A 22,583-nucleotide genomic window follows, 5' to 3' on the forward strand; every position below is an offset into this window, starting at 1 on the left:
TTCCTGATGATACATCTTCTATGAATTCCTTAAATGCCAACACCTATGCATATGTCAGAAAACCCATAAAACGATCTTCCAATTGTTAAATTATAGGGCTGCTACTCACTGTTAATATTTTCTGTAATTTACATACGAAGGACTCTTAACTTTGACCTTCACCGATTGCCTTGAATGACCAAAATCCAACAACCTTTGCATATGTCAGAAAAACGACCTCCAAAATTGTTAAATTATAATGCTGCCCTTCGATGTTAGTATTTTATGCCAGAAAGGAAATCTGTTCACATATCCTAACCCTTTACCGATTGCTTTAAACAATTTTCCAGGAATTTTCATGAAAATCCAACCAAAATTTGACTTCCAGTAATTCAAGCTTTTCCAAGAGCCACTAACATTCTTTAATCGGACTAAATGATTCACGAATATCCCACTTGTAATATCAGGATATCATATACCGCGCATCACTAATGCACCGCAAGCGATGTTACTATATTGCATATCGCCCAACACTTGTTTACGATCTCTTGGCCATATCTTGGCTAGATTTTATTTTATTATTATTTTAAACTTCGGATGGGAATACAAACTGCTTGTAAATTTTCCCGACACTAATTACCGAAAATACGCCAACGCCCCAAAAGCGCGGCCTGTGAATGACTCCTGTCCCACGATTGGACAAAGCAGGGGCATTATGCAAAGCAGGAGTCACAGCACATCTCGCATGGCTCCGCCTCTTTACCTTTTCAGGACTGAAACCCTGGGATTATTTTATAATCCCTGCAATGCCCTGGAATTTATTGCAGCAACATACTGTTTGTTTTTAACTAAAAACCAGGCACGGTGCACCAGCATGATTATCTAAAGGGTTGACCCATATCCCATGGTTGCTGTTTAAGCATGTAGAATTCTGCAACCTATACCACGCGCCTATTTCATCCTGCAGAAGTCCGATGTTTTCCTCTCAATTAAGTTGATACATTATGTGAACGATGCAAATTATATGTGAAAACCCATAAATGATAAACATTTTAATCAAAACTGCTCCTTATTGGCACTCTAATTTCGTTTCGGACACAACTTGATATCACAATTTCAACAATGTAAATATCTTTGTTTATGTGATACATGTTCGAATGACATCATTCCATTAATAAATAACTTATGTAATTTCTCGTAAATGGGTTGATCAATAATCTGTTGATAGCACGCCACAGAAATTGGCTATTTGCAAAATCCCCAGGACTGATTGACGGTAAACAATTTACGCAATCATCGAGACCGCCATTTAGTATTGCCAAACTCGCGATTTGGTAGCCCAATTGGGCGAATTTCGATTTTTATTTATTTATTAATTAATTTATTTTTTGCGACTTTTGACAATTTCCTGGCCTCAAAAAACCAACGATTAAGGAAAATTGGGACTTTTTAACATTTGGCTCCCATAAAGTTAAACCAAATTAAAACATTTTTGGAGACTTTTTGATTATTTGGCCAGCAATTCAAGCAGAAATTTTTTGGCAACCTGGTTTTGCGTTCTGCTTGTGTGAATATCACAGTTTGAAAAACTTAAAAACCGTGTCAAGTGAAATTATAAAATAAATCGCACTCGACCCAATGTTATTTATACTTCCAATGCCCATTTTTTACAAATGTGTTCTACCTTTAGGCTTTAGGCCTAGGCCTGCTACTAAAACCCGGGATTGATTATAAAAGCAAATTTCTCACCGAATCAACTCATCATCTTGACTGCTCTCAACACCGCTGCCGGATAACGCCCGACGCTGGGTGACCCGTTCACGTAAAATTGTCACATTCCGCATTTAAAATACCAGCAACTTCGCCTCTCTATCACTCGGGTTAGTTTTGTCCAACTATTTGTATTATTTTATAAAGTATTTAAGAGAATCCCAGACAATGTCACAATTTCCACTTGCCGCAATACCATCACTATGATAATATTGACGACTTTACTTGATTGCTGCAGCTAGTTGTTTCGTGCGTAAATTCAACAACGATTTTCCGTTCATGTAAAAAAGACTATGGAATCGTAAGGGAACCAAACTGGAACTATATCATTAGCCTATGATCGCACTTGTATTTTCATAACTGATGAATTATCAGCCATGCACCTGGCGAGATGCTCTCGGTGATAGCGCAAATAGACATAAAATTCGATCCAGCTGGTGGTATAGGCTCCTTTTCTCCCAATGTTCCACTCAAAGTTCTTGAAATTCCAAACTGCCGCACATATTTTGATGTATTTTTCCGACGAAAACCATCAATGAAAACACGGTCCACGCCACGAAATATTGTTGTAAATACACTTCCAAATTAACATATAAAGCTACTGGGATTACTACTTATGAACGATGGTTAAATTGTAAAATATGCAAACTAAAAAACTTCCGAAAGAAAATTTTATAAACACAACCTAGTCTTGTTGAATCTGACAAAATAATGACGAAACAAGAAATGATCGGAATGCAAAACATTGCCTGTGTACCACGTAACTTGGCAACAGTACACAAATTCACACAATAGGCCTTACCAACGGGCCGGACCACAGCATTTATTCTGCAGGGGTTAAATTGGTTTTCAATTGATGGGATTGAAAACGTTATTATCATTAATGCCTACGACACCGCGTGTTTGCAAGAAACAAATTACAACACGAAAGTATCACCTACTTTTCCTTTTGAATCCTCTATAAGCCTGTCTCAAACAAAAATTGTGCAAGTGAAAAGCGCCCTCTTTGGCAATTAGAAAATACCGTTGTGACATAATGCTTACATCAACGTTAAGGGCACAGTCTTAGCTCTCAAATACTGTTTGTTCTGTTCAATTTGCTCTTTTTAATCTCGAGATATGTTTAGTTAACAACGAAAGGGTAAAATCACAATTGTGCCACTTTTACTAGGGAATAGGGCTGGTACATGTAAATCAATGATAGCTGATGTTGATGCGTCTAGTGCACTCCCCTTCGCATTAGACGCATCAACACCAGCGCGTGCATATTTTGTCTAATTTCATTAATTTGTCTAATTTCACGAACTTGTCAAAGTTCATTAACCTATAAGTGTGCAATATTTTCTTTTAACATGTCTTGAATGAGAACAGTATAGGCCTACCATGGTAAAATCATTGACATGCAGATGTATTTAATTTTACAGCAGAATGTGAAATATTTATTTATCGTTTAATTTGTCGTAAGTGGAAAAAGATAACCATTATACCTTTATCATGATAAACAATTATGTATTGTTGTGTAATTGATGCATTCTTTTGATTTCACGAAGGAACTCTTGATAAACTTGATGCTATCATTGGTTTACATGTACAGCCCTCTTCCCTAGTAAAAGTGGCACAATTGTGATTTTACCCTTTCGTTGTTAAGTAAGCATTTCTCAAGATTAAAACAAGCAAATTGAACAGACTAAACGGCATTTGAGAGCTAAGTCTATGCCCTTGACGTTGATGTAAGTATTATGTCACAACGGTATTTTCTAATTGTCGCAGAGGGCGCTTTTCACTTGCACAATTTTTTTTGAGACAGGCTGTAGAGCCTAATTGAATATAAAACATAACCCGCGTGCTGCATAGAGCTGGGATTCTTGATATCCATTTGGTAGCTTTCGGTGACCTTTTGGTAGCTTTCGGTGACCTTTTAATGAATTACTTGCGGATATAGAATTAGTTACAATTTTGCGCGAAACCGCTACATCAGCTTATAGCAGAAAAAACAGCAAAACAACATGGCTGTCAAAGACAATCTGTGGTTGTACTTGCACGCAGAATAGCCCCAGGTCGGGACCCCAGGATAAATGAAGACAATATTATGTAGAAATTGTAAGTTAAAAACAAAGGTTTGTTTACATCGTCTAAATGTCATTTGAGAAAAGATATCATGTGTGTCTTGTTATAACATCTTATATATCCCACCAAGGAAAATACGAAAACAAATACATACACGCAAACAAACAAATTACCAACAACGGTAGATTTGTTACCAGAAGGAAAATAAAGGTATATCTTACAAAATAGAGCTCGAATATCTGTGAAGTTGTCATGCGAACTATATGAAATCACCCTATACACTGGTATATGGTAAACAAACAAAGAAACAATATAAGCAACAACATGCAACACATGTTTATTGCCTCAAGGAAAACTCTTAGAAGAGCAGGTTTTACGTTTTCCATTAACAAGAAATTGTTTCGTACAAATCTTGAATAATCACAAGGATCCACAACATGCTCATCTAACAGGGGCACAGGTCTTTAACCCCAATACATTTGTACATTCTTGAATGACCTTTGAAAATTTGGATACAAAAACTCACAATCTGCAACTTGAGGTCAAATTTTGCACTATGATTGTTTAATTGAGGTTATTGGAGTATACCATTGGGATGAGGCTATTGTGGTCCATAGTGAATGCCCTTGTCCATGTCCAAAAAATATAAACAAGATGAAAAGTCATTATTATCTACGTTATGAATCAAGTGAAGCCTTTCCCTTCCATTTTGCTGACTATCACTCGCTACCCTCTTTGCCTTCCATTGTGCTGACCAGCACTCTCTACCCTCTTTGCCTTCCATTGTACTGACTATCACTCTCTACCCTCTTTGCCTTCAATTGTGCTAACTAGCACTCTCTACCCTCATTGCCTTCCATTGTGCTGACTATCACTCTCTACCCTCTTTGCCTTCCATTGTGCTGACAAGCACTCTCTACCCTCTTTGCCTTTTATTGTACTGACTAGCACTCTCTACCCTCTTTGCCTTCCATTGTACTGACTAGCACTCTCTACCCTCTTCGCCTTCCATTGTGCTGACCAGCACTCTCTACCCTCTTTGCCTTCCATTGTGCTGACTATCACTCTCTACCCTCTTTGCCTTCCATTGTGCTGACTAGCACTCTCTACCCTCTTTGCCTTCCATTGTACTGACTATCACTCTCTACCCTCTTTGCCTTCAATTGTGCTAACTAGCACTCTCTACCCTCATTGCCTTCCATTGTGCTGACTATCACTCTCTACCCTCTTTGCCTTCCATTGTGCTGACAAGCACTCTCTACCCTCTTTGCCTTTTATTGTACTGACTAGCACTCTCTACCCTCTTTGCCTTCCATTGTACTGACTAGCACTCTCTACCCTCTTCGCCTTCCATTGTGCTGACCAGCACTCTCTACCCTCTTTGCCTTCCATTGTGCTGACTATCACTCTCTACCCTCTTTGCCTTCCATTGTGCTGACTAGCACTCTCTACCCTCTTTGCCTTCCATTGTACTGACTAGCACTCTCTACCCTCTTCGCCTTCCATTGTGCTGACCAGCACTCTCTACCCTCTTTGCCTTCCATTGGGCTGACTATCACTCTCTACCCTCTTTGCCTTCCATTGTGCTGACTAGCACTCTCTACCCTCTTTGCCTTCCATTGTGCAGACAAGCACTCTCTACCCTCTTTGCCTTCCATTGTGCTGACTAGCACTCTCTAGTCTCTTTGCCTTCCATTGTGCTGACCAGCACTCTCTACCCTCTTTGCCTTCCATTTTACTGACTATCACTCTCTAGTCTCTTTGCCTTCTAATGTACTGACTAGCACTCTCTACCCTCTTTGCCTTCCATTGTGCTGACTAGCACTCTCTACCCTCTTTGCCTTCCATTGTGCTGACCAGCACTCTCTACCCTCTTTGCCTTCCATTTTACTGACTATCACTCTCTAGTCTCTTTGCCTTCTAATGTACTGACTAGCACTCTCTACCCTCTTCGCCTTCCATTGTGCTGACCAGCACTCTCTACCCTCTTTGCCTTCCATTGTGCTGACTATCACTCTCTACCCTCTTTGCCTTCCATTGTGCTGACTAGCACTCTCTACCCTCTTTGCCTTCCATTGTACTGACTATCACTCTCTACCCTCTTTGCCTTCAATTGTGCTAACTAGCACTCTCTACCCTCATTGCCTTCCATTGTGCTGACTATCACTCTCTACCCTCTTTGCCTTCCATTGTGCTGACAAGCACTCTCTACCCTCTTTGCCTTTTATTGTACTGACTAGCACTCTCTACCCTCTTTGCCTTCCATTGTACTGACTAGCACTCTCTACCCTCTTCGCCTTCCATTGTGCTGACCAGCACTCTCTACCCTCTTTGCCTTCCATTGTGCTGACTATCACTCTCTACCCTCTTTGCCTTCCATTGTGCTGACTAGCACTCTCTACCCTCTTTGCCTTCCATTGTACTGACTAGCACTCTCTACCCTCTTCGCCTTCCATTGTGCTGACCAGCACTCTCTACCCTCTTTGCCTTCCATTGGGCTGACTATCACTCTCTACCCTCTTTGCCTTCCATTGTGCTGACTAGCACTCTCTACCCTCTTTGCCTTCCATTGTGCAGACAAGCACTCTCTACCCTCTTTGCCTTCCATTGTGCTGACTAGCACTCTCTAGTCTCTTTGCCTTCCATTGTGCTGACCAGCACTCTCTACCCTCTTTGCCTTCCATTTTACTGACTATCACTCTCTAGTCTCTTTGCCTTCTAATGTACTGACTAGCACTCTCTACCCTCTTTGCCTTCCATTGTGCTGACTAGCACTCTCTAGTCTCTTTGCCTTCCATTGTGCTGACCAGCACTCTCTACCCTCTTTGCCTTCCATTTTACTGACTATCACTCTCTAGTCTCTTTGCCTTCTAATGTACTGACTAGCACTCTCTACCCTCTTTGCCTTCCATTGTACTGACTAGCACTCTCTACCCTCTTTGCCTTCCATTGTGCTGACCAGCACTCTCTACCCTCTTTACCTTCCATTGTGCTGACCAGCACTCTCTACCCTCTTTACCTTCCATTGTGCTGACTAGCACTCTCTACCCTCTTTACCTTCCATTGTGCTGACTAGCACTCTCTACCCTCTTTGCCTTCCATTGTGCTGACCAGCACTCCCTACCCTCTTTGCCTTCCATTGTGCTGACTAGCACTCTCTACCCTCTTTGGCTTCCCTTGTGCTGACTAGCACTCTCTACCCTCTTTACCTTCCATTGTGCTGACTAGCACTCTCTACCCTCTTTACCTTCCATTGTGCTGACTAGCACTCTCTACCCTCTTTGCCTTCCATTGTGCTGACCAGCACTCTCTACCCTCTTTACCTTCCATTGTGCTGACCAGCACTCTCTACCCTCTTTACCTTCCATTGTGCTGACTAGCCCTCTCTACCCTCTTTGCCTTCCATTGTGCTGACTATCACTCTCTACCCTCTTTACCTTCCATTGTGCTGACTAGCCCTCTCTACCCTCTTTGCCTTCCATTGTGCTGACTATCACTCTCTACCCTCTTTACCTTCCATTGTGCTGACTAGCACTCCCTACCCTCTTTGCCTTCCATTGTGCTAACTAGCACCCTCTACTCTCTTTGCCTTCCATTGTGGTGACTAGCACTCTCTACCCTCTTTGCCTTCCATTGTGCTGACCAGCACTCTCTACCCTCTTTGCCTTCCATTGTGCTGACTAGCACTCTCGTCCCTCTTTGCCTTCCATTGTGCTGAGTTATTGCTTGCTTACATGTACTTGATATCCGTCGCTCCGATCAGCAGTGGGAAACAGAAGACTAACGTCACGAAAGAGACAATGAACTTCACGCGGACTCCTAGTTTCATGAAACTTTATCGCCATAACTGAAGTGGCATACCATATTATACTTGGCTCGTTATTTGTGTGCAACGCAATATGGTGAAGCTGAAATTGAAAAAGAACTCTTGAGGCCCGTCTTTAGGCCATAATGTAGCCCGCTAGGCATTATTAATCGAAACCACTCCTGCCACATTTTAATGATATTTTCAGACAGAGGATTCTCTGTAGATTTCGTACAAAAGCGCGCGCCACAATTACTTCATTTTGAATCACCCCGTACATGCCGTACATCATCATCCCATGCCATCGTCCACCCAGGGTGATGGCCTCTCCAATCACATAATATGTCCTTACCTAACATCCAACGTCCTTCCGGTTGCTTATAGGTCAGTATATAACAAGATTTTCGTAATCAAAAGTGGCAATCTTAAACAATAGACTATAATTATTTCCGAGAGTTTACTTTTACGGCTAATTACGACAGTATAAGCAATTAGTAACTGTCCAAATTCAGGTTTTGAGATTTGAGATACTATAAATAAAATGAAGAGGAAACCACATAAATACTATGTCTTTGTTTCTGTTATTACAATAAATTATACTATTCGTAAAGTTTTCCATTACCATGGTTATTATATGACGCAAACTGATCCATTGTCTCGCGAGGGACCTCGTCCTTCTATATGTGAGCTTCAATGAATGATTGAATTCATTTCTGGTTAATTGGTATCATTTCATACTAGTACATATCATAATTGCCTTGATTAATCATTATTTTTGCAACATGTGGATTTTGTGAAAAATGTTATGTTAGCGTCAGACAGGCCCCCTCCCAAATACCATAGGCTCAAAAAGACCCCTTTTTTTGGCTCAAAATGTCCCATTTGCGAGCGTAGCGATCGGAAAAAATAGAGGTTTTTATGCCTTTTTGGTCCAAAAATGTCCAAATCCGCCCCTAGTCCCAAAAGGTCCAAATGTTGAAGGAAAAAAGTCCACTTCTTCAAAATCAGCACCCCCAAAATTAATCCTGGCTACGGGCCTGGCGTCAGAAGATAAGATCCGGGTCTCGCGCCCTTTGCATATTTGATTCAGTTTATACTTATAATTTTATGCATACTTTTTCTTCATTGTCTTCTTTTCTCTACTACTTCTTTTCTTCTTCGTTTTTTTTCTCCTTATATTCTGCAATCGTGTGGGGCATCCAATGAACCTCTTGAAATACATACACCCCCGGGAGACATTGCCTTGAAATTCCATTTGAAATATACTCCCTTTTTTCTTCATCTTCAAGTTTTATAACTATGGCAACAACTGCCATATCGGAAAACAATGCAATTGTTATAATAAGGTCACCCAGGACGTGGAAAGTCGACATTGCTTTCATAATTACTGTATTAATGTAACATAATAATCCATCCAGTGTTGCACAAACCGGTTCTTTATCATGAATATTTAAGATTGACCGAAAAGGCATTAATTTACTGAAAATGCAGTATAAATTATAAATAATCCCTTTTACATGAAACAAGATGCTAATTACTATGATAATGTTAAGAAGGTATGTTGATAGTCCTATTTTCAGGTCAAAACAATTAAAAAACGATGATTTGGTGTTTTTTGTTTAATTCATTCTTGACTCGCGTAATAGTGATTATAGTGTATTATATACCACGACTGCTAAGGCCAAGCAAAATAAAATACAAGTTTCTCGTCCCCGCCCGCCTCCTTTTTGGCCGCCGCCTCCTTTTATTTACTATTTACTATTCAAAAAGAAAAAAAAAAGTTTTAAACTGTTTTTCCTACCCTTGCATAAAACTCTAACCCACTCCCACCCCAAAGGGAATTAGGGATGAAATTGATTTCATCCCAAAATCGGACCTATATTTAGCTTTTAAACTTAGTAAATGCATGAATATATTAATAACGTTTCAATTACTTAATTTAGCCTCATCTCTTCAAAATGGCAATTTTTATGGTAATTATAGGAAGGAGAAACCTTTCATATAATTCTGGAAATTAAAAAAAAATCCATAATTCTAAAAATACCCAAAAAATACATTCAAGTGCAAAAGCTTTTTCTTCTGGGTAAGAATTTTTTTCTAACATGCAACAGCTTTTTTCTTGCAGGTTAGAAATTTGATAAATAGGCCCATTTATCAAATTTTTAACCTGCAATAAAAAAGCTGTTGCATGTAAGAAAAAAAATTAAAATCACAAAACAACATGGAAATCACGTTTCACCACTTCTTTTTACAAATAGGGGCATGTCATGCAGATTTCAGCTCTCCTCAACATCAGTGGTGTAGCAGGCCCAGGATGGGTCGATAATACTAAGTATACAGTATGTTTTGATGGATCCAAGTGTGTGGAAATATTGGATCCAAAACATAATAATGATTATTATTATTGTTATTGGTCTCGCCATGAGTTGTTTTAAAACTCATAGCTCGACCAATAAATATGGGCTCAACTGATCCAATTTTATGTCAATAATTGTTATGTGTGCGAACTGCATGTGAAGAAACAAGTATAATTATGTTGCCTACCTGTGCTGATGGTGTTCACATCACTACAGTATACAGGTCTGTCCTGCCTGAGGAGTTCCTCAAGGTCTGCAGGAGGACCTGTGAGCCCGCCTGTGAGAACCTTTGATTTCAGATTAGCCCCAGTACAGTGGTGTGAGATCGGGAGATCTTGGGACCATTCCACTTAATGATTCAAAGTAAATTTTTCAAAGTATACGATTGCCAAACAATTCTGCAAGGCGTTCTGTCAATTACTGCAAGAAAGTGGTGGTGAAACACGTTATGTGATGTTTTGATTTTAATTGACTTTGCGCAACTGCATTTTTACTCAGCTCACAAAAATAGTATACTTTTCCGTAGTCCACTTGCCATGTTTGATATATATACTGCGCCAAAATTGATACAAATCAGAATTTTGTGCTTAAATGTAATAGCCAGAGTATGCAAAATAGGCAAGTGGACTACGGAGAACTCTACCCCCCATGAACCAATTGGACATGACATGGCGTGGCGTCACGGGGCACGTGCCCCCCACCCTCGATCTGAAATTTAAAAAAATCCCATAGGAAAAGTGCCGAAAAACGGCTTGTGACCCCAATCAGACCCCGCCCCAATCATGGTAGGTGCCCCCATGTGATGACCCACGCTATGACACTGAGATCGAGACACGGATAGTGTCACGTCGTGCCAGCAAGCTACACGTGCAATTATATATATAAAACAAAATAATATTATAAATTATAACCAAAATAAAATGCTTTCTATTTATTTGCTAATCAAATTTCCGATCAAGTATCGGATTGTTTTTGGTAATTTAGAAAGAAAAATAAACAAAAGAAAGTGAAGAACGTCCGGATTGTTTATATTGTAAATAAGTAAGATTCTCTTCTCATCTGATTATTTGTAAGGCACGGAAATGGGACACCACAGGAAAGAGATAACAAAAAAAATTCAGGAAGAAAAGATTATTTGTAACCCCTTCAGGAATTCTTGTTTCGTGAATAGCTTTTACGATTAGATATGATTTTAACTGATATCTATAGAAAAATATAACATTATCTTTAAAGATGAGAAGAATTTCTGCTACATTTTGTTACAGGCCTAGTAATTATGAAATCACTAAATAACCAATGAAACTCTATCTAAATTTCGTTAGACCTATCAATGTTGATATCTGATACTGTGCACTGATTTACACCATAGGCCTTCAAACACAAAAATGAAGGCCAATGTTTACACTGATTTGACTTGACAATAATAAAAATTCCCTTTAAAAGGAAGGCCAGCCTCAATGCAGAAGAGGTCTTGTAAATAGTTTGGGTCACCGTGAAAGGCATTTTTAGGATCACGCTTACATCCATGTTACATGACAGTTCACCAAACCATCAATGGTGAGAACATGCACACTGAAACAGCAAAAAGCATTAACTCCTATAACTCCTGTCAACTCTTTAATATTACTCCAAATTGTTCTGTCTTTACTGCTTTTTACCCATGCTTATTATTAAAATAAAAAAATACACTGCAGTTGTTAGTTAATTCGCTATGTAAACTCAACTTACATGCACATTTTATTTTAAAATGATTTTATATTATTTCGCAATGTATAGTTTACTATAAAGTAGATAGTGGCAAGCACATGATAAAGGACTGATCATTCACTACAATCTTCACTTTTAAACTGTATTTTTTGAATGTGTTGATTGTTAGTCCGAAACTCCTGCAAAGCTATGGACATGGCATCTTATCTACTCCATTCTGTAATAGTCTGCATTGTGTGTTTTCTGTTAAAGATAGCAATAATATCATCAATAACATTTTGAGTCAATTTTATCCATAAAACGATACAGGATAGGATAGATAATTACTTTGACTTCAACGTGGTCCATATAATGAAGATTTTGATTCTACAACATTATTAGATCTGTTATCAACATATCAATTATGCACTCACATGCAACCAAACATGCTATGCTCAGTAGTCCACTGATATGACCTTGTTCCAGTGATCATTCCCCGCTAATTACTAATTGTTGACCATGTCATTTTTTGGATATGCTGATTGCTGAACAAGTTTATGTTTATATGTGTAGGCCTAACCTATGATAACTTTTTAAGTCATAATTAATTCAAACATAACTTTGGCATTAGGCCTACTCAATCGTTTTCGTTCGTTGAAACGGCAAAACATACTTTCTTTTCCTTGCAAATCGAATTAGCAGGCATCAAAAACATTTCCACCACAAGAAGTAAAAAAATAATTCATACCAATAGAAGAAGACTATAATCTTAGCTAATCTTTAGTGTACACAAATCCCATCTCAGAATTAGATACCAGCCCTATGGGCTGGCGAAAATGATAAATGCATATGGGAAGTACGTGCCCATGCCCCCCCCCCCTAAAATCCTAATAGAATAAAAAATAAAAATAAAGTAACTATTACCCTATGCAGCTTACTCAGCTTCATCTGGAGCTAATATAGTACTATTTAGCTAATATAATCTGGTGTTTATGTTAATTGTCAACGTATGGTTTGGTCGGAAACATGGAAAAAGAGACGTAACTAGCCGGCCCATCAAATGTTCTAGCCACCTATCAGGCTATCGTTGAAATATTACAGCTAGATATATGCAAGCTCTTCTATAAAAAAAAAACGAGGACAAACAAGATATCAAAGAAGGCAATCCAAAAAAAAAAGAAGATAACTTAAATCCTTTGCAAATCCCCCCCCCCCCCTTGCACATGCCAAATTTTTTGGATCCCAATTTGCAAACCTTAAATGGTCTATAGGCCCTATAGGCCTACATGTTGCGAGCGCAGCGAGCAGGAAAATTTGAAGCTTTAAAGCGTTTCCGTACGGTTTTCCTAAGCCTTTTTAGAGCGTTTTATTTAAAAGGCGCCCCAAAAATGTGTGCCAAAAATCACTTGCCCCCCTCTCTCGGCTTGCCAAAAATTTCCTGCCCCCCCCCCCCCTTTCGGCTCGCCAAAATGTTTTGCCCAATTTTACCCTCCCCCAGGGCTAATAATTATTGCACAGCCCCTAAACTAATTCTAAACAAGCGTAAACATATAAACTTTTCGATTCAGGTCTATTTTCCCGTATTTCGCTCAACATTTATTTGCCCTCATTTTAAATTTTTATGTGAAATTTGTTTAAAAAGTTGGCTATAATTTCTTACACTTTTTGTTTAATTATTCTTACTCAATTCAGTCACTCACGATCGACAAACAACGAATAAATCACTCATTTCCCCCTATTTTCACCCTTTTCCCATTCCATACCTCGAACTCGGCACCCCCGATGAGGTCATCGCTAGGCTGGTTGGCAAGCTAAATAAAAACCCTTTGACAGACACTGTGTCACCATAGCAACACAAAGTTTACTACTATATTTTGGGGTTGCCCCGCTAACGGAATGACAAGAATGTCACGTCATTGTGGTTTTGAAACGTCATATTGGGAAAGCCCTGCGACCTTGATCCCGAGGTCTACTGACACGAGCTAGTGAGCAGCTTTATGTGTCATAAGCTGATTTGGATAGTATTCCCAGCATGCATTGCGTTGGTTATGCTGCATGCACTTGAAACACATAGGCTAATTCCGGGAGCTAATTAAAAATGTAGGGTCGTACAAAAGTATGTTGAAATGCTAAATTGCTATTATAGGGCCTACACGTATGCTTAATTGTCAAATGTTTAGCAAAATAATCACTTTCTATAAAAAGGGTCCATTTTCGTGGGTGTTCATTGTTCAAAATCAAATGTTTAAAGTCAAACGCAAAAAGTCCGCTTTTGATTGATAGCTTACCCGGGATTGATGGTACTGAAAAGAAAAAATATGCAAACCTTTCTGGAAAGTTTCAAAATTTTGGGAGTCTTTTTTTTCCTTCAAAATTGCAAGTTCGACCTTCAGATCTCTCGGTGGTACATGTATGCGCCAAGTCGCCAATGGTTTTAGGCAACGAGGTTTTTAATTCGAACTTCTAAAAAAAGATGAAATGCATCATGGGATACAATTACTGTATCTTAACTCTACTCGTCTGGGACGCCCTGCCGCTGGGATTGCGATTCAATATTATTGTTTGGGACTGCCTTGTCACTATAGCAACATATTCAGTATAAAAGAAAAGAAACAAAGTTTGGCAGCTTGGTCGTGCAAGTAGTTTATGAATGAAGCTTTGGAAGTTGGTGGAGCGAGTCGCTCAACATCAAAATATTGAATAAATCTTTCTGTCGGTGATATAATGCGCTTATCGAACCTGAACTTGAACTTATAAACTACGTGACAACTTTGTGTTTATGGTGACTACAACTTTGTGTATACCTGGCGAACTGTCAGAGTTCAAAAATCGAATGGGATGGAAATATTATTGTAGAGCTTTCATTCCTATATTTTTCTCGGAACGAAATCGAAATGAAAGTGTTTCTGCACTGCGAAGTTATTCTTGCCTTTTGTTCACCAAATCTTTCATTTAATATTTGGGTGATAAAAAATCGTCTTAAAATCGTGACGGAAATGTAGAGTAGAAACCGTATATGACAACGGAATAGGGATGGGTGCGTTTCCTGTATTGGCCTATTTGGTCATTATAACCTTTAAAAAAGCCCAATTTTTGCGCGCTTCGCGCGCATTTATTCCACTTTAGTACCATATGTTACCAGTTTAGCTTCAATATGCCAATTTAAGGGATGGGGTATGAACGTTTGGACAGTATTTATTGTGGGACATTAGAGCACATCAGACAATTGCATTCTGAATACGAAGAATGTCCTAACTGATAGGCCTATGAAATAATTTTGATTTTTTGAAATTCGCAATGTAATACACATTTTATGGCAAATGATTAAAAATTGATATTTAACAGTAGGCCTACTCGAAGTTACTTTATAAATCTGATGATTTATACTTAAAGTGTAGGCCTACGTAGGTGGGATGAAAAGCCGACGATCAATTGAAAATTTTGACGATATGGATTTTTTTCCAAAACACAAAAAAAAATTAGATCTTTTTGGGAAACAAATCCATATCTTCAATATGAAAGGTCAAAATTTTCAATTGATCGTCGGCTTTCCTCCCAGCTACATACACTTTAAGAATATATCATTAGATTTATAAAATTTACTTCGAGGACTGTTATATACCAAAAATGTGAAAAATATCAAATTTTAATAATTTGTCATAAAATTTGTATTATATCGTGAATTTCAAAAAATGAAAATTATTTGATATCAGAAAGACATTCTTCGTATTCAGAATGCAACTCGATATGTCTGATGTGCTCTAATGTCCCACAAAAAATACTGTCAAAACGCTCATTCCAGATTTGTACCATAAACTTCTTTTGTCGCCATATGTTTGCCCCCAGTTGCCCCCTCAAATGAAAATGTCTAGTTACGCCACTGCCTGCATCATTTTCATCAAGATCGGACCACACTTTCATCGCTTGGAAGAGGCGCCTAATCGATGCTGAATAGGTCACCCCCCCCGCCCAGGGCACGTGACCTAGGGTATAGGCCTACTGTTTCGGGAAAGGTTTGTTTAAAAGTTTCAAATGCAGACATATTTAATTATCTTCTTAAAGGAAGCTGACCTGATATATTTGGAAAATCAAATTCTTTAAAACTTCATAAAATGTCATGCCTTTCAAGCACTGATGCAAAAAGAACATGTAAATGTTTTTTGTAAATGTGACTAATTCCTGATGGAATTAGGCTACCGACATTTATACAGCGTGATATTGGTAGTCTACAGTGTTTTTACAGTGGCTCCGGAACCGGGGGTCTGGGGGGATCGGTGAGGGGGCCCAAGTACCCTAGGCCCCCCAATAATCTGAGGTAAAATTCATAATTTTAGGGTAAAATTCATAATTTTAGGGTAAAATTCATAATTTTAGGGTAAAATTCATAATTTTAGTAAAATTCATCATTTTAGGGTAAAATTCATCATTTTAGGGTAAAATTCATCATTTCAGGGTAAAATTCATCATTTTAGGGTAAAATTCATCATTTTAGGGTAAAATTCATCATTTCAATATTAATATTCATAGTTTTAAGTATAATTCAAAATGTAAGGTACAATTCATGTAAAAATTTATGCATTTCAAAAGCTTCCGCACCCACCCCCTTCAGCGTTTCGTGTTCCGGAAGAGGCCAACAAATTTGGGCCCCCCCCCATATTAAAAATCTTCCAGAGCCTCTGTTTTATTAATGATAATCATCATGATCATGTAATATATGGATTTCAAGTGAAAGACCCCATTTTTCTCACTACCATATTGAAATTATAAGTTCCAACTCGGTGTATTTCCAAAAATATCATCAAAACACTGTCTAATTAGTCACAAACGTGGTATACCACAGTTGAGACTAATCCCGGGGAGACTAATTCAACAGTTTTTTGATGATTTCTTCGAAAATATACCGATTTGGGACGCCTAATTTCATTATGCTAAAATGTAAGCTTTCACCCGACACCAAAATCTGCATTTTAATGGGGTAAAGTGGGGGATGAGGTTGTCAATCAGATTACCCACCTTTAACATTATATTTGGTAACGTATGACTTACGCGCCATTAGAAAAGTTGAACTTTCTTCAACCCCTCTAATTTTCGATATTGCATACTGACAAATGAAGTAACTCGTCAAAGTGATGAGGCATCAGGTATAATGTTGTTTTTTGTTAATACAAATATTTATGGACGATTTCTATAAATTTGTCTTTTATATTTACGGTCAAATTCCATAAATTTGTCTTATTGTGGCAGAGCAGTATTGGATAGAACAGACATGTCAAAATGACGAGATTTCACGAGCATCTGGAATAGGGCGCTAGGGTTCAAATCTCTCAAATGATGTCAACCAGATGGGCGGTTTGACATGATGGCAAATGTAGCCGTCCATAGCAACCAACCAACAGTGAAATCATACACATTTGCAGAGGTGAAACATAGTTTAAATATATTAATTTTGGGATTTGTTTCTATGTGAAATGAAAAATATATGAGTGTATAAAAAGTCATAAATAGGCCCAAAAAGAGGGTAAAAATGGAAGTTAAAATGTTTTATATTATCAACTTAAGGGATCTGGAATGAGCGATTTGAGCGTTTCGACAGTATTTTTTGTGGGACATGAGAGCACATCAGACATATCGAATTGCATTCTGAATCATGATGCAGTCATGTCTACAGTAGAATTCATCTCGACCTTTGCAGGACTTAACCCCATTAAAAGCTATTAAACCAAGATAACACTCATTGAAACAGCTCAACTGATTAAATCGGATCTTCTCTGGTTGTGCACAAGTGTCTGGTTGTGAAAAGCCGACGATCAATTGAAAATGTTGACCTTTCATATTGAAGAGATTTTTTTCCCAAAAAGACATAATATTTTTTGGTGTTTTGGGAAAATAAATCCATATCTTCAATACGAAAGGTCAAAATTTTCAATTGATCGTCGGCTTTTCATCCCACCTACATACACTTTAAGTATAAATCATCGGATTTATAAAGTTTACTTCGAGTATTGTTAAAAATATCAATTTTCATTTACCATAAAATGTGTATTACATTGCGAATTTCAAAAAATCAAAATTATTTGATATCAGAAGGACATTCTTCGTATTCAGAATGCAATGATTCACAATAAATACTGTCCAAATGTTCATATCCTATACCTTAAAGGAGTGTTTCGTGATCCTAGCATCCTCTTTTTATGACATTTTTCAGTACATATCCACGAAAAAAGCCTATTCCCAAAATTTCAGTTGATTCCGATTTTGCGTTTGCGAGTTATGCATGATTATGTGTATTACTGCTCCATAGACAATGCGTTGTAATTTCGTTCTGGTGCACCAGAACGAAATTCAAATTTCACGATATCTTTGCAAAACGAATTAATCTGCAAGAAATATTTTGTACATAAACATTATGAAGCCAGAGGTTTCCAGTGATATAAAAATCTCAACTTTTTTTGAGAAAAGTGGGGGAATGAGGCTGTGGATCACGAAATGCCCCTTTAAGATTGATAAAACAGCAACAGAAATTAAACAAATCCATCCGTTAAAAGAGAAAATAATAAAAAAGTATGTTTATATATAATACTACTAAGTAAATATTACGTTGGCGAACTGAAACAAAAAAGAGCACACATTATTTTAATATTTAGGTCAAATCTCCTGTTTATGATCCAATTAAATGACCTTGTAAATACTTGTTTACTACAACGTAATCATGCATAAACTGAGTCTGTAGTCACGTACCAGGGCTATAGTAAATTGACATTTATTTATTCATTTATTTATTTATTTATTTATTTACTTCTAATTCTTGATCTGCTTCTTTTTTATTGTGCAACTGTATATTCACTTTTCATTTATTCACTTGAATATTTAACGTAATTTTCACTTTCGCATTCAGCATGCATTTATTCACTTCATTTATTCATTTGCTGATGTTATTTAATTCACTTCTTCGAGTGAGCCGCTCTTGTCTCATCCCGTGTGGTCTAGTGGTTAGGATTCGTGGTTTTCACCCACGCGGCCAGGGTTCGATTCCCGGCACGGGAACTTTATTTTTTTATCCAATTCATTGATCTTACATAATCCAGTACATTGCATATTTATTGTTTGATATTTATTTATTTGCAGATTTTATATATTTGTTTACTTTTATTTATTTACGTGTATTCATTGATTATTTAACAAAACAAAACAAAACAAAAATAAATCAATCAATCAACAACACCAACACCAACACCAACAACAATAACAACAACACCAACAACAACAACAACAACAACAACCCCATGAGTGAGAATGATGAAGACAGCTTTTTTAACGAATCTCCCGTGTGGTCTAGTGGTTAGGATTCGTGGTTTTCACCCACGCGGCCCGGGTTCGATTCCTGGCACGGGAACTTTATTTTTTTTATCCAATTCATTGATCTTACATAATCCAGTACATTGCATATTTATTGTTTGATATTTATTTATTTGCAGATTTTATATATTTGTTTAGTTTTATTTATTTATGTGTATTCATTGATTATTTAACAAAACAAAAACAAAACAAAAATAAATAAATAAATCAACAACACCAACACCAACACCAACAACAACCCCATGAGTGAGAATGATGAAGACAGCGATTTTAACTCATCTCCCGTGTGGTCTAGTGGTTAGGATTCGTGGTTTTCACCCACGCGGCCCGGGTTCGATTCCCGGCACGGGAACATTGGTTTTTTTTATCTTGGTCATTGAAAAACTCACAAATATGATTCACAACATCAGTACTTTCTATTTTATTGTATCACTTATCTATTCATTTACAGATTTTATATGGCTTAAGCTACTTTTATTTATTTACGTGTGTATTCATTGTTTTATTCTCTTTATTGTTTTTTTATCCATTTCATTGATCTTACACAATCCAGTACATTGCATATTTATTGTTTTATATTATTTATTTGCAGATTTTATATATTTGTTTACTTTTATTTATTTACGTGTATTCGTTGATTATTTAACAAAAAGAAATAAAACAACAACACCAACACCAACAACAACACCACCACCACCACCACCACCACCACCACAACAACAACAACAACACAACACCACCACCACCACCACCACCACCACCACCACCACCACCACCAACAACAACAACAACAACAACAACAACAACAACAACAACAACAACAACAACAACCCCATGAGTGAGAATGATGAAGACAGCGATTTTAACTCATCTCCCGTGTGGTCTAGTGGTTAGGATTCGTGGTTTTCACCCACGCGGCCCGGGTTCGATTCCCGGCACGGGAAAGTTAATTTTTTTGTCCAGGTCATTGAAAAACTCGCTTATATAATACATGTAGGCCTACTTTCTTATTTATTGTTTTAATTATTTATTCATTTTACAATTTACTTTTGTTTGTTTACGTGTGTATTCATTGATTATTAAAAACAAGACACACCATGAGTGAGAATGATGAAGACAACGACATATTTAAGGCATATCCCGTGTGGTCTAGTGGTTAGGATTCGTGGTTTTCACCCACGCGGCCCGGGTTCGGTTCCCGGCACGGGAACATTAATCTTGGTCATTGAAAAACTCACTTACATAATTCACTACATCAGTACTTTGTTATTAAATCACTTATTTATTCGTTTAATCGAATTGCATTCTGAATACGAAGAATGTCTTTCTGATATCAAATAATTTTCATTTTTTGAAATCCACGATATAATACAAATTTTATGACAAATTATTAAAATTTGATATTTTTCACATTTTTGATATATAACAGTAGTAAATTTTATAAATCTAATGACATATTCTTAAAGTGTATGTAGCTGGATGTGAGGAAAAGCCGACGGTCAATTGAAAATGTTGACCTTTCATATTGAAGATATGGATTTTTTCCCAAAAAGACCTAAATTTTGTTGGTGTTTTTAGAAAAAAATCCATATCTTCAATACGAAAGGTCAAAATTTCAATTGATCGTCGGCTTTTCATCCCACCTACATACACTTTAAGTATAAATTATCAGATTTATAAAGTTTACTTCGAGTACTGTTAAATTAAATATCAAATATATAAATTTTTTAATCATTTGCCATAAAATGTGTATTACATTGCGAATTTCAAAAAATCAAAATTATTTGATGTCAGAAGGACATTCAGCTTCGTATTCAGAATGCAATTTCGATATGTCTGATGTGCTCTCATGTACCACAATAAATACTGTCCAAACGTTCATACCCCACCCCGTAAGTTACTTTTATATATATTTACGTGTGTATTCATCGTTTTATAAAATAAAACAAAAATGGAATGAGAGAAAATGATCTTCACTCCTGGATGTCACTTTTGGGATACCTTCAATAAAACCCCCAATTTCAAACTATTATAATCGGATGGATGGATACAATCTGGAAATCCCCGGGGTGGGGGTCTCAACTTTGGTTTGGGTGGGGATTCCGAAAAAAACCCGGGGAAAAAACACCTGACTTTTAACCAAATTTGACCAAAAACCAACCTGAAATTATACCAAATTTTGGAAATTTGGCGCTTTTTTCGAGAAAAGCATCCCGTAACCTCATTTGCACTAAGAACCCCTCCCCTCTTCCGTGGCCATCCAAACCGTTCTAGGGGTGTACGAGCACCGATTTTCGGGGAAATCACGGTGCATGTATTTATGAAACAAAAATGATTTTCTAGTTAAACAATGGGTAGGCCCTATAAGTAGAAACAGCCGATTCATAAATACTAATAAATGAAATAAAACCAAAACAATAAGTAGCGATGATGAACATCGAACTTTGGAATCTCCTTTATTCCACACCGTTCCTCTTGTGTGTCAGCTTTCTTTGAGGCAATGTTATACTCCCCTCCGTCCTGCCTTAAGTGGACTAGAGTTAAATCATGACGTTTCTCTCGTCAGGGTTAATTAAGAATTGTAATCACTATGATATTATTTAACAAAGCATGACACGAAATAAATTCAGTTGTCAAATTGCTTCAAATTGAACCATAACAATATGATTTGTAGTGTTATTGTTGTTTTAAACAAATATAAAATGATCATAACGTACCGGTGTAACAGGTGTAAGTCCCAATGGGAAAGTCCTGTCAGTTTCAATTTACTGAATTGAATCATGCAAGTTGTTCTGCTACTTCCATACTATGATTGAACACAGATTCTAGAATCTGTGGATTGAAGTAAAATTATATATTTTACGGTCAACAACGTCAGCGATGTCGAGCCCATAAATCAGGGGTCTTTTTGCAGGAAGAAACCCCTTTTAACTTCCACCCTGCTGCACCCTGTACGAAAAAATACTAGTACCTACCTATAATGCGATCTAACTCGAGAAGCTGTTTACGGGGGTTATGTCACAATGTTTTATGGCAACATTTTAAAAATGGTTAGAAAACGTTATAACCCGGCATTTAAAACGTCTTCTGTCAACCTTGACGTTTTACTGACAAACATCGTGCTCCAGTCCTTTTATATTAAATAAAAATACAATTTCAAGCTAAAAAAAGAAAAAATAATCAGAAAATCATGGAAATACAACATGTTTGACCTCTTTCCCAGCAAACACAAAATTGTTTTTAAAACGTTATATACGAAAAAACATTACAATAACATTTTTAAATAAGCTTACGTTGTCAAAATGTTATTTGGCAAACATTTTTGCAAAATATTTTGGAAAACTTATAATAGCTAGAATGTTTTGCAGCACGTTTTCACAAATGTTTTCAGAATGTTACTAAAACATATCCTTTACATAACCAGACATTTATCGTTTTCTTTTTTTTTGGGGGGGGGGGTCAGTTGTCAACTTCTAAGCCACACTTAAAAATCCGAAGCGAGGCCGGAAGAACGAAAAGGGGGAGGAAAAGAAAACAACAAAACAGCAACATGAGGATATGTG

The 22,583-nt window shown here is 37.3% G+C and overlaps 5 non-coding genes across 5 annotated transcripts; all 5 read left to right on the forward strand.

The window, feature by feature from the left end:
- The first annotated feature begins 18,636 nt into the window (after positions 1 to 18,636).
- On the forward strand, positions 18,637 to 18,708 carry Trnae-uuc (transfer RNA glutamic acid (anticodon UUC)). Its single transcript has one exon. It is a non-coding gene; the product is annotated as a tRNA-Glu (tRNA).
- Positions 18,709 to 18,985: 277 nt separating this feature from the next.
- Positions 18,986 to 19,057, forward strand: Trnae-uuc (transfer RNA glutamic acid (anticodon UUC)). The gene has a single exon. It is a non-coding gene; the product is annotated as a tRNA-Glu (tRNA).
- Positions 19,058 to 19,300: 243 nt separating this feature from the next.
- Positions 19,301 to 19,372, forward strand: Trnae-uuc (transfer RNA glutamic acid (anticodon UUC)). Its single transcript has one exon. It is a non-coding gene; the product is annotated as a tRNA-Glu (tRNA).
- Positions 19,373 to 19,892: 520 nt separating this feature from the next.
- On the forward strand, positions 19,893 to 19,964 carry Trnae-uuc (transfer RNA glutamic acid (anticodon UUC)). Its single transcript has one exon. It is a non-coding gene; the product is annotated as a tRNA-Glu (tRNA).
- Positions 19,965 to 20,158: 194 nt separating this feature from the next.
- Positions 20,159 to 20,230, forward strand: Trnae-uuc (transfer RNA glutamic acid (anticodon UUC)). Its single transcript has one exon. It is a non-coding gene; the product is annotated as a tRNA-Glu (tRNA).
- The last annotated feature ends 2,353 nt before the right edge of the window (positions 20,231 to 22,583 follow it).

This window comes from Amphiura filiformis, chromosome 1 (assembly GCF_039555335.1).
Source record: "Amphiura filiformis chromosome 1, Afil_fr2py, whole genome shotgun sequence".
NCBI classification, from domain to species: domain Eukaryota; kingdom Metazoa; phylum Echinodermata; class Ophiuroidea; order Amphilepidida; family Amphiuridae; genus Amphiura; species Amphiura filiformis.